This window comes from Sylvia atricapilla, chromosome 1 (assembly GCF_009819655.1).
Source record: "Sylvia atricapilla isolate bSylAtr1 chromosome 1, bSylAtr1.pri, whole genome shotgun sequence".
NCBI classification, from domain to species: Eukaryota; Metazoa; Chordata; class Aves; order Passeriformes; family Sylviidae; genus Sylvia; species Sylvia atricapilla.
The window spans coordinates 122,195,070-122,206,596 of NC_089140.1; the positions used below are offsets into that span (position 1 = coordinate 122,195,070).

At 32.9% G+C, this 11,527-nt stretch overlaps 1 long non-coding RNA gene across 1 annotated transcript in view; it reads left to right on the plus strand.

Annotated features, from left to right (window-relative positions):
• The first annotated feature begins 7,547 nt into the window (after positions 1-7,547).
• The window catches only part of LOC136371156 (uncharacterized), a 4,298-nt gene continuing 318 nt past the window's right edge, over positions 7,548-11,527 (plus strand). Inside the window, exons 1-3 of the long non-coding RNA XR_010745292.1 lie at positions 7,548-7,606; positions 8,449-8,509; positions 9,850-11,527. The exon at positions 9,850-11,527 is cut by the window's right edge and continues 318 nt beyond it. This is a non-coding gene — a long non-coding RNA (uncharacterized lncRNA). The remainder of the gene's footprint in view (positions 7,607-8,448; positions 8,510-9,849) is intronic.

An 11,527-nucleotide genomic window follows, 5' to 3' on the forward strand; every position in this document is an offset into this window, starting at 1 on the left:
TTTCCTAATCTGTATGCTTAAGATAATTTCTGCCTTCTGCAGTACCCTTTATGAAGGTGCAAAGCAGGGATTTCCATATTCTCCAAGTGCCTCTATGCTTCACTCTAGCATATCATTTCATCATTGGTCTAGTAGCAACCTTATTGGTTGTCACTAATAATACCTTATAACCCCTCATCCTTTTATTGCTCACTATCCACCTTTGCTGTATTTTTACTGCTATTAATGCCTTTAAGCCCTCTGTACAATTGCTTCTTTTGCCACACTGCTGTTTTTCAGTTTGCGGTCGCTACATGACAGCACAAAACATTCTACTCATAGTGCTCCTTATATTTACTTAGGTCATGATGCCTCTGAGACAAGGTGACTTTTATCCACTGGAAAATATTATCCTTGAGTCCTTGGATGACCAATAGGACTTAAAGGATTTTCTGATATGAAGCTTGCCTTTGATAATCTCTAATACAATATCTATCTTCTTGTTCATTGGAACCTGGCCACCTTCAGCTTCTATAGCTTCACAGGCGCTTGAGAAACAATTGCTGGAGTGGTAACCACAGACAGCAAGGAATACTGCATGGATCATTTACATACCATGATTCTTAATTTTGCCAATCTAATGCCTAATTCACAGTCATGTGCCATTAGCAATAGTTAACTTGCTTCCTGCTTGCTCTAAAATGCTTCAGAATATGATCATGGGTGCTCAGGCCAGTTACATTGTCTAAATAAACAACAGCCACATATTCAGGATTCCTAGATTTTCTTTTTCAGTGCGCTCAAAAAGAATCTTTTCCTTCTGAAGCAAGGTATGTGGATGGATATTTCCTACAGATGTGGTGAGACCATTAGCACTTCTACTTTTATAACTTGCATTTAGATCTAGCAAACTAGTCCTCAAAATTTTGTAGAAACTTCTCCTGCTTTATCTGTGAAACGTGTAATATGCAAATGCCATGCCTTGGTGTAACTTCTGTAACCTTTGCTCAGTCAAAGGTGAGGCCTTTTTATTAAAAAAGCCCTATTTAAAACCCAATAGAGGAGGCTGTTCCAGGATATCTTCACAATACTTAATGATGGGTTTGGATTCCAGGAGAGAAAGACTTATTGATACAGCCTTTTACCAAAGTATTAATCATTCCTAAATTTAAATGTTATGATCACCACACCAATGTGCAATGTTGCCTTACACACTTTTCTCTTACTTGTTCTCATGTTGCTCCAGACTAGTGACCAAGACAATGGCCATCTGAGCTATCATAGAAACTTCAGAGGAGGGGACTGGAAAATTGGGCAAGAGGAGGAGGGGAAGCTAGATCTGGTCTGTTTTTGCTGTGTGGAAAGGTCCCACTGGACATGTCCTTATGTTTCACATTCTGCTCATTCAAAGTCTTCCCTCAAACAGATAGGGATATGTGTGATGCCAATTGTTTTGACAAGTGTTACTAGGGGCTAAAATACATCTATCCCCTATTAGGTTAGCCTCGAGTGCAATAAAACCTACTCTGGACCTCAGATTCCTGTTTCAACATGCTCATTGATTTGCAGATGACAGGACAGTTTGAAGAAGTGCTGAAAAAATCCACCCCAGCTTGACCTATCTTGAACTGATGTTTTTAAGTACTCATGAAGATCCTACATCATTGATATGGAGCATGGAGTAGGAACTGGAGTTAACAAATGGTATCACATATCAAACTCTCCATAGTCTCAGTGTTCAATAACACTTCTGAGATACTTGCATGATTATGAACAGAAGAGGAACTCTAAACAGATTTGAGGACACTCTTGCATGTGGTGAAATAGGCAGATTCATTCCCAGGACAAGACCTGGTACAAGGTCCAAGGCATCTTTTCGAATGCCACATTTAAGTTTAAGGGTGTGTGAAAAACAGGCATGCCCAGATGCGAGCTGGGAGAAGAACACTTATAACCAGCAGAGCCACAAATTTCATAAATTTTGAGAACCTTGGACTCTAATTTTTTCTTTCTTTTTTTTTTTTTTTTTTTTTTTTTTTTTTTTTTTTTTTCCTCTTTTTGCATAGTATATATCAGTAAACTAGATCTGGAATTTGATAGTGATCTTGCAATGAGATGATTTCTGATGATAGCCTCCAAAATTTTATTTGCTTATTGGGTTGGTTCAGGCATTTGTTTAAGTGCCAGGAAAATGTGTCTACTGAGACAGAGAATAATTCATTAAGTTATGTAAAATATCACCCAAAAATTTGAGCAAAATGTAGCCACTTTGCCATTCTGACAGTTACCATACAATTTTAATAGACAGTCCTGATGTTATATTGAAATTCCTGTGAGCCCATTGAATTCAGTTATCACTTTTGCATCATGTTGACATGAGGAATTTAAGTCAGAGAAGAGAAATAATTCTTTTTAGAGCTTATAAGATAGCTTTACTTTGATAGATTTTCCTTGAGTGACTGCCTTGACTAAATTTCAAAGTCTGGTTTCAAACTGAGCTATATTAGATTTTAAAAATGTAGTTTAAAAGTATAGTTTAAAAATATATTTAAAAATATATTTTAAAAATATGTTAAGAACTGTTAACATTATAGAGAAGCAATATTGCTTGCTTCTCTATAATAACAGAACTAAACAATTGAATAATTATTTTTAAGGAAATCTTATTTCATTAAGAGTAGCTCTTGTACTATGTATCACTTTGCTGAATGAAGGACAAAACCAGGGAATAATCATTTCTACAAATGGACCATCTTACAAAGAGAATGGGAAAAAAGAGAGAAATTAAGATGGAACCTTATATTTTTGTCAGGAAAATACTAGTAAAATATAAACAAGATAATGAAAATAAAACTACAAATAGATTTCTTCATAGGTTAAATTATCTAAATTATTAGTATCTATGAGGAATTGTGTAGAATAAAATGACAAGAACAAAAATGTGTTGTTCAAATGATATGTTAGGAAGATTTCACGCTACCAAATCAGACTGAAAAAGGATGGGAGAATGGTTAAAGTAATCTAGATTTAACTGAAATGTGTAAAGTCAATATCTCTATTAACTAAGTGTTTTGCTAGTATACAAAATTTCAGATATAAAACATGAAACTAGACTTGCATATTCTAATTTTCTATTTCATTTTTCTATTTCTATTTCTAATTTCATATTCTATTTTGGTTTAGACTTGTGAAGAGAAAAAAGAAAATATGACCAACTGAATGTTGGCTAGTATATAATCAGCATGTATAATTTCTTTCAGAATGTAAATATCAGGAGACGGGAGGAAAAGCAATAATGTGGGATAGAATTATGCAAAGTTTGGAATTGTTTGGCGACAGCTTGTGCAAATCAAAACATTTTTGAAAATAAGTAGTATAGCTTCATGCCACTTCCCTATGTAAAATACTAAGCACTTCCATGAGATGCTAGATCTGCCTGTTTTTTAAATAGAAATAGAAATTTGACTGAAAAGCCTTCATAAAGTTGCCAAGAAGTGCTGTAAGATCTCTTGAACAGATCTGTATCAAACTGGCACGAGGAATCACTCAAGCCATCAAATCACTTGACTTGTATCATGGCCCTGTGGGGCCAGAGACCAAAACACATGAAAACTATCTAGAGGGGAACTTGATCTCCAAAGGAGTTTGAGTAAAACAACAGTATGGATCCTGTTTAAAATTTGTTGCTATCCAGCTATGATGATTCATGTTAATGAAAGATTTATCTGTCATTATGGCTATGTGACCATATTTCCAACCCTTAGAGTTGGAAAGGTTGATAGTGAAGCTGCACAATGAACATTAAGTGCTAGAATATTAAATGCATAGAAATAGAATATTTCTAGGGAAGAGCAGTACTGAAAAAAAATCAGGAGTCTTCATAAGATAGAATATCTATCTATACATCTATATATCAATGTATCTCTGTATCCGCTTGTTGGACGACATCACCCTTTAAATTGCCTTCTAACCTCCTAAGGTCTTCGATGATTCCATGATTTTATGATATTAGGGTGTTTGATGGTTAACTCCAGCTACTGAAAGAAAATATATCTTCAAGAAGGGCATTCAATTAAATAGGTTAAAGATGGGATTTGAGAGAGAATCAGCAATTCTCTTAGTAAAAAGTGGTTGTGTAGGTCAGTATTGAAATGGCCTGGACATTAGGGTCAAATGGTATTTGGGAGAGTAGAAATTTTCAAGCAAGTAGACTTGTTTAAAGTCCTTGAGGCTCAATTAATCTTCATATATGATACGTGGTCATGTGGTCACAGAAACATCATAATTTACTCCTGCTACAATGAATATTAAATTTTGCTAAGAAAAAAAATCAAAGTCAATAAAAAGACAGAAATATCAAGTTCTCAGTACTTTTTTTCAGAAAATATGCAAATATATGGGTCTCTCAATTTAATATATCTATGAAATACTGGTGTTTATTACTTGAGTTCATTTAAAATTTTATTTCGTGTTTTGACTAGCAAGATGTACCAACAAAAAAAGCCTGGTAAATTTGGCTGAACTTGGATAATGGAAGCTAATCAAAGATAAACTTTATTCGATGAAACACTGTAACATTTTCTTCATACTACTGGGGGAGAAAACATTATCCTAATGATAATTTCTTTTTATTCTCACCATCACAAACATGGAGAAGATAGTGACAGACAATACGTAGTGTAAGAATTTTTCTCGTCTTGTGCTAGACTCTGCATCTCAGCTGCTCCTCCTAGGATCCATCTGTAGTCAGTGGAGAGAAATAAAAATTTTAGAGGGTAATTTTTCTCACATAAATTATATATATATATATAAAATATATACATATTATATATTATATTTATATATATATATATGAATTGCTGTAGGGATGAAATTATAATGAGCTGAAAGTATGTATTTCCACTTATGGAAAAAAAGCAGACATAGATGTCTCTATTCTTCTTCAGTCTCTTATAGCTATACCATGATCATGGCATCAGCTTGTGAATGTTTAATGGTATTTCTGCAGTATCAATATGCATCCCAGGAAGGCATAATCAGGTTCTTTCTGATAATGGTGAGATTTTTCTTCTAATTTTGCCTCACAAATGATCTAGTAATTTTCTAGTAGAAGTATCTAGTTTTAGATACAAGAGAATTTGAACACTCTTCTTTGAAGTCAGGAATGGAAATTAATATAGTAGTACGTTTAGTACTACTAAACACTGTACTTTCTATAGAAGTTGTCTGGAAATGATGAAGGACATTGGTTCTAAATAAAACATAATGTGATGAATTAAACAAAAACAAAACAAAATCAAAACCGAACCAAACAAACAAACTAAAAAAGAAGCGTATATTGTGTTTCAGCTTTCTTGTGTATAGAAGCCATTATAGTTTTAGTGATACTTCATAAACTTTGAAACAGAAGTTATCAGTATCAATTTCAGATAGTCTTGAGCAGAAGTAATTAATATAAATCAAGAATATACATATGTGTGTGGAAATAAAGAGAGAGAGAGACACTCAGGAGATGCAGAAGAGTGAAACTAGTCTGGTAAAGAAATAAATATTTTGGTTATTTAAATAAATCAAACCAGCTGTACCCTGGGGGAAGAATGTGAGATAGGTAGTAAAGAACAATGAAGTTGAATATAGACTTACTGAGACATTCCAAGCAGAACCCTGACTTCTGATTAACTTTAGGTATGAAACTTGAGTTGGATCTTGGAACTATGATATTGGGGCTTAATATGAATATTAATATGAATATGACAAACAGTATGAGATATATAAAAAGCAAGAGAAAATGAGCTTGAACTCTACCTGAAAATGTACCAGGTATTCCAAGATGGAGAGGTATTTGGGAGCAGGCAGTTGTGCCTGTTTTCCTATGCATAGTCACTCTCTTGAAAATATTGCCAGGTATAATACTGAAAACACAAATAAGAATTATTTGAGCTGTAAGTTCTTTGGGGCAAAGGTTGGTTCTTCTTATCTGTTCAAACCATGCCTTGATTTTTAGATGGATTTTTTTTTGGTACATAAATACATAAATAATAGCAGAATTTCCTTACAGAGTTATATATCTATATACATATATATTTAAAAAAAAAAAAAAAAAAAGTCTGACCCATAAATTAGAATATCTCGATAAAAATTCCAGGTTTTACTACCACCTTGCCCACTCACAGGTCCTGGAAGATATAAGGATATAATATACTCCCTTATTTCACTTCACAGTTTCTGTACAATACAACAAGGCTTTTGTGACAATATACTTACCTTAAAGGTTTGGAGTTTGGGAATAGATTCAAACTATTCAGTTTGTGTTGGTCTGTAAAATTGGTTGGAAATCTCTTGTGAGAACATTTTTCTCGTGAGATTTCTAGTATTGTCTTCTGTGAATCAGATAATAAATACTGCAAGAACTTTTTTTGTTTCAAACATATTTCAGCAGTTCTTTTCTCACAATATAATTAGAAATACGGAACTGCACATAAATGAATAATAATGAAAATAAAAAGTCAAGAAAATATTTGAGAAAGTTTATAAAAATCAGTTTGAAATTTTGACAAAGACTCAAAGACTCTCTATGTCTTTCCACTGCTGCTTGCTCATTGAAAGCAGTGCACTCTCATTTTTATGCACACTTTACATGTGTTGCAGTACATCACTAATTCTCCATCTATATGTATATGCTATCAGTTTATTAAGGTTTTAATTATATAACTTCTCATGTTGGGCTTGTGATCCTCTCTTTGTGTCTTTTAGAACAGTTCTATTCAATGGCTTTTGATCTGCTGGGAGCTTAAGGACTGAGTTGCCACTGTTGCTGTTTGCCAGCAGCAAAGGGAACTTGGATATGGCCTGACCATGGAGACGGATAGGCCATAAGATATTAAGCTCCCGCCAATTTCTATTTTCTCTTTCAAAGATTGCTAACCTCATCTCCCCAGGGACTGCAACTGCTGCCAGCCTTTAAACCAGGAGGAGTAATATCTGTCTCTAATTCATAATTACTAGGTCACAATGAGCATTGTTGGTGCTTGCCTTTATTTAATTAGTGATATGTGCATTTGTACTGGCGAGAAGTACAACTGGGTGGAAACATTACCTCATTACTTTAAAATTATTTTTTTTATTTCTTTTTTTCCTGTATCTTCCTGTTGTTATATCCATAATATACAGCAGATCATTATCAGTAGCATTAACAAGATTCAATGCTGTGCATATTTTTCAACAAAATTTGTATTGCAAAAGAAACAAGGATAGCACCTTGTAGAATTGAAACAGACAGTCTGCCCCTGAATTTTTACCTCTTCCCTGTGCCTACTCCCTATTATTAATGTATATTATTACTTCAAGTATGTCAGAAAAAGAGACAAACAGTCAGAGGCAGAAATTTCTCCCTAATTCACTCTGCCTAGCCAGCAAAATGTAACACAAAATTATTCAGGGGAAAAATACAATTTTCTGTCATATCTGCCATACACTGATAACAAAGCTACAGGCTAATATGTTTTGATATTTTTGTCACTCGTTTATCATGTGACCTTTCATGCTATCATTAATACAGCTGAGGGACAGAGCAGATACACTGAAATAAGGGTGTGGAGAAGTCAGATTGCTTCTCTAACAACTAACGGTCAGTCACAGCAATTTATGCTTTTCTTCAGTATAGCACTGACTGAAGAAGAGAAATTGTTATTAAAATTTGATATTACTGTCTAGGCTCTGCCATATAGAATTTGCAACTTTTAGCTATAATGGGAATACTGGGAGGGGGGGAGGCTTAATAAATTTCCCTTTGAATTATGATATTAATACAATACAACATGCTTGCTCAGATATTCAAAGGAAATACAAGTGGAAAAATCATATTCAGGACACTCCAACGCTGCATATTAGTCAGAGTCCAGAATTGTTATGTCTAAGAAAAATATTTTAATAACACGGGTGCAACCACCTTAGATTGGCTCAATTAAATAATTTGCATTTTTTCATTCCTGCTTGTTTGTTTGTTTGTTTGTTTTCAAAATTCCAGTTACTAATCATGCTGCATAGTATTCAGCAATATTTTCAGGACATCCAAGAAAGTGCAATGTGTCTTTTTTTATGTCTGTGTGTCTTTTATGATAAATGATACCTGGGTTAAATTTGCATTCGGCTTTACACCATTTCTGACAATAGTCTAGATTTTTATGTTGCCTGTGGAGTCTGGTTTGTTAAAATTCCAATATAAAACTAATTTATATTTGACATTAATGAGTTAAGAAATGTTTTATACAGTACATCAGAGCTGAGAGAGAACTTTACAGCATTCTAGTAAAGCAAATTACTGCTGAGTAGAACCATTATGTAAAGAACGAAAATTCTTTCACTTATAAAAGCTGCTTGTCTTTTCAAAATCCTGTGATTTTTAATGTTTATACTAAGAAAGAAATGAAAATTTAACAGACTTTTTGTTTTCTCTTTTACATTCTGTAGGGGAATTGTAATTTTACTAGTTGGAAGAGATCTCTTTCGTCAGTGTTCATGTCTGTGCTAGGTCAGAGTAAATCTTTATCTTCATTTATAAAACAATGTTAAAATACTTTAACTATTTAAAACATTAAATAATGCTTTTCTTGAGAATGACTTTTTTGAGTAATATTTTTAAGTGCACTAGAAAATGACCTTTACATATGGAAAAAAAAAGTAAGGATGAGTTTTGAATAGGAGGATTTTTAAATAGGTCCCAGAGAGAGCCTTGTAGACTTGAAATGAATCTTTTTGCATTAGATCTGATTGGAAAGTGAAAGTTTAAATTTGTTATTACAAATGTAAAGACCTGATTTCCAGAAAAATATATGCAAATTAATAATTCAATTTGGCAAAATAGAAGTTGACTTAAATTTGACTAATTCTGTTAGTAAATTTACACGTTTGCAGAAATGATCCCCAAATATATTCATGAAAACAGTAGATGCATTAGCACTATTTAGAAATATGATTTGACGATTTTATTACTTAGTATTTTGTAAACAAGCCCATAACGTATTTTTAAACACTTCTGGTCCATTTGTAGTCAAACTGACAGCATACTCTATAACTGACAGCATACTCTATGCATGTAAATGCTTCTTTATAGATATATGCATATATGTATATAAAGTGAATTATACATAATTTCATGGTATCAGATTCATGTGTAGGAAAGGTAGTGTCAGATAAATAAAAAGCCTGTTGAAGTCCTGCAAACTTTAGAACATTCTATAGAATATTTTTATGGGAGGTAAAGGATATTTACCTTTTGGTGTCTCTGTAACAATATTATTGAGAGCATTCTCCCTGTATTATTATCACTTCTAATTTTTGGTAATTAATAATAGTGCTTCCTGAATCAAAGAATAGATGGAGAAATAATGCTAGTAATACAAAAATTTAAAATTTATGTAAAATCATCATAAAATGTTATTAATGTGGTTAAAAGACACATGTAAATATGCTAATCAAGTGTACAAAAATTACACTAAAATACTTACCCATTAAATTAAAAGCGTCTTTCATACTATTCATATAAAAAAAAAGCAATTCTTTCTTCTCAAATGATAGTCATAGAAAAGGAATATCACAAAGTGCATTCTTTCATTAGTGCACACTTTATTACAGTCTAAGCAAGACATTGGCTTAGTGGACTTCCCTTTTACCTCCCTGCCACTAACAACAGTCCTGACCTGGAGATGCAGCCTCTTTCAGGATGAGAAGAAAATGTATCTATGCATGCTTAGTCTATACCACCCTTGAACAGATTATATATCAAGCTGAATTGTACTGAGTCATTTTCCTTTTTCTTTTTCCTTTCTCTCTCTCTCTTTTTTTTTTTTTTTTTTTTTTTTTTTTTAATAGGAGAAAATAGCTGTAGTGGAGGCTTTGGGGAGGTGTGTTAGTGACTGCTATCAACAAAGGATTCAGCTGAACTGAGAGCCTGCAACCTGTTTAATGTGATGCTGAAGGGAAAATTTGGAACCTTAATCATGGAATGAGCCTCCACATTTACATATTTTATAATTTACATTTTGCTCAGTCTACTCTGCAATATTAAAATTATAAGGGAAAGAAAAATGTAGAAAAGGAAGAAAATGCTGTTTTATTAATAGGTTCCTATTGAAGTGCATTTAAAAAAAATATGGTTTTTTTCTCCTACAAACTGGAATCAATATAAAACATTATTGTTTGCTGAAGCATGTCTTAATAGCACAAATGGCAAAATTTTGTTCATCTTTCCAACTTTGTTCAAAGTGCATGTGCATGTTTTAAAGTGAAATCACTTACTGCTTTAATATTTGTAGTAAATTGATTGCAAAACTATGAAATAACAATCTCTCATTCCCAGCTTTCCTACCATAATGTTCGACAAAAACATACAAATGAACAAAAAAGGAAGGGGAATTTTAAGGCTGACATTCATGTTTGCATGTAAATAAAGCACAAGCCACAAACAAAGCCAGCAATCTCACATACTTGCCTTCAGTGGTAAAGGATGGAAAGGCTGCCTGCTACCAATCAGCAAGTGGTTGCTATGGTTACAAGGTCAGGAAATATGCCTTTTCCCCAGTTGTCCAAGGCTTGCACATGTCACTTCTGAAACTATGAATTTTATATACAGGTCAGGAGATGCATACCAAAGAAATAAACAGTGAACTGGACCATAATGACAGCTAACGTTCAAACGTCCTTGAATTTTTTAAATTTCTATCCAAACACATTTTGTCATTTTGAATGGGTTGGGGTTTGTTTTTTGGTTGGTTTTTTGTTTTTGTTTTTTGTTTTTTGGGGGTTTTTTTGTATAAAATTGGAGCAATTCTTTCCTGTAATGAAATTTTGCAAAGTAGGTACAAACTACGCCTCATTATTATAAGCTGCATCAATAACTTTCCTCAGAAAGATACTTATGTTCTTTCCCTTTATTTTTTTAAACTCTTTAAATTACAGCTTTGGAATATTATAAGAATATAATTTGATGCAACTTAAGAACTCAGAATAATAACTACTTTCTAAAGAACATATTTAATAATGCTGTATTTATCTGTAGACAAGATGGTGGTTAAGCTGTTAATGAAATGCAGATGGTCCTGTTTTAAAGTACAAATGCTTCTTTACTCAATATGCTAAGCTTTAGGGGAGTTTTAATATAATCTCTAAAGGCTGAGAATGATATAGTATTTGTAAAATGAGTGAATTGTGAAAGAAACCTTGATTGTTTATGTGTCGTTGAAGAATTTACTAGGAAAATTAGTCAAAGGCCTCTCGGGGGACTTAGCATTTTGCTACAGATAAGGTAGGTCAAGTAAATTTAGTGATGGTTATTAAAGGGTCTGTATTATTTTTGCTTTGTATTCCATACTGGTACATAGTAATCCTTTCTGTATTTCAAACCTTTTTAAAATCTAGTTTTTATTGTATTAATATTTAAGAACTGTGATAATTGTTTTTGAACTTTCAACTAGGAACTGCTTAATGGACTTAACAAAAAGTGAACAACAAATTTGAATTGTTATTTATACAATTGCAGTTCAAATATTAA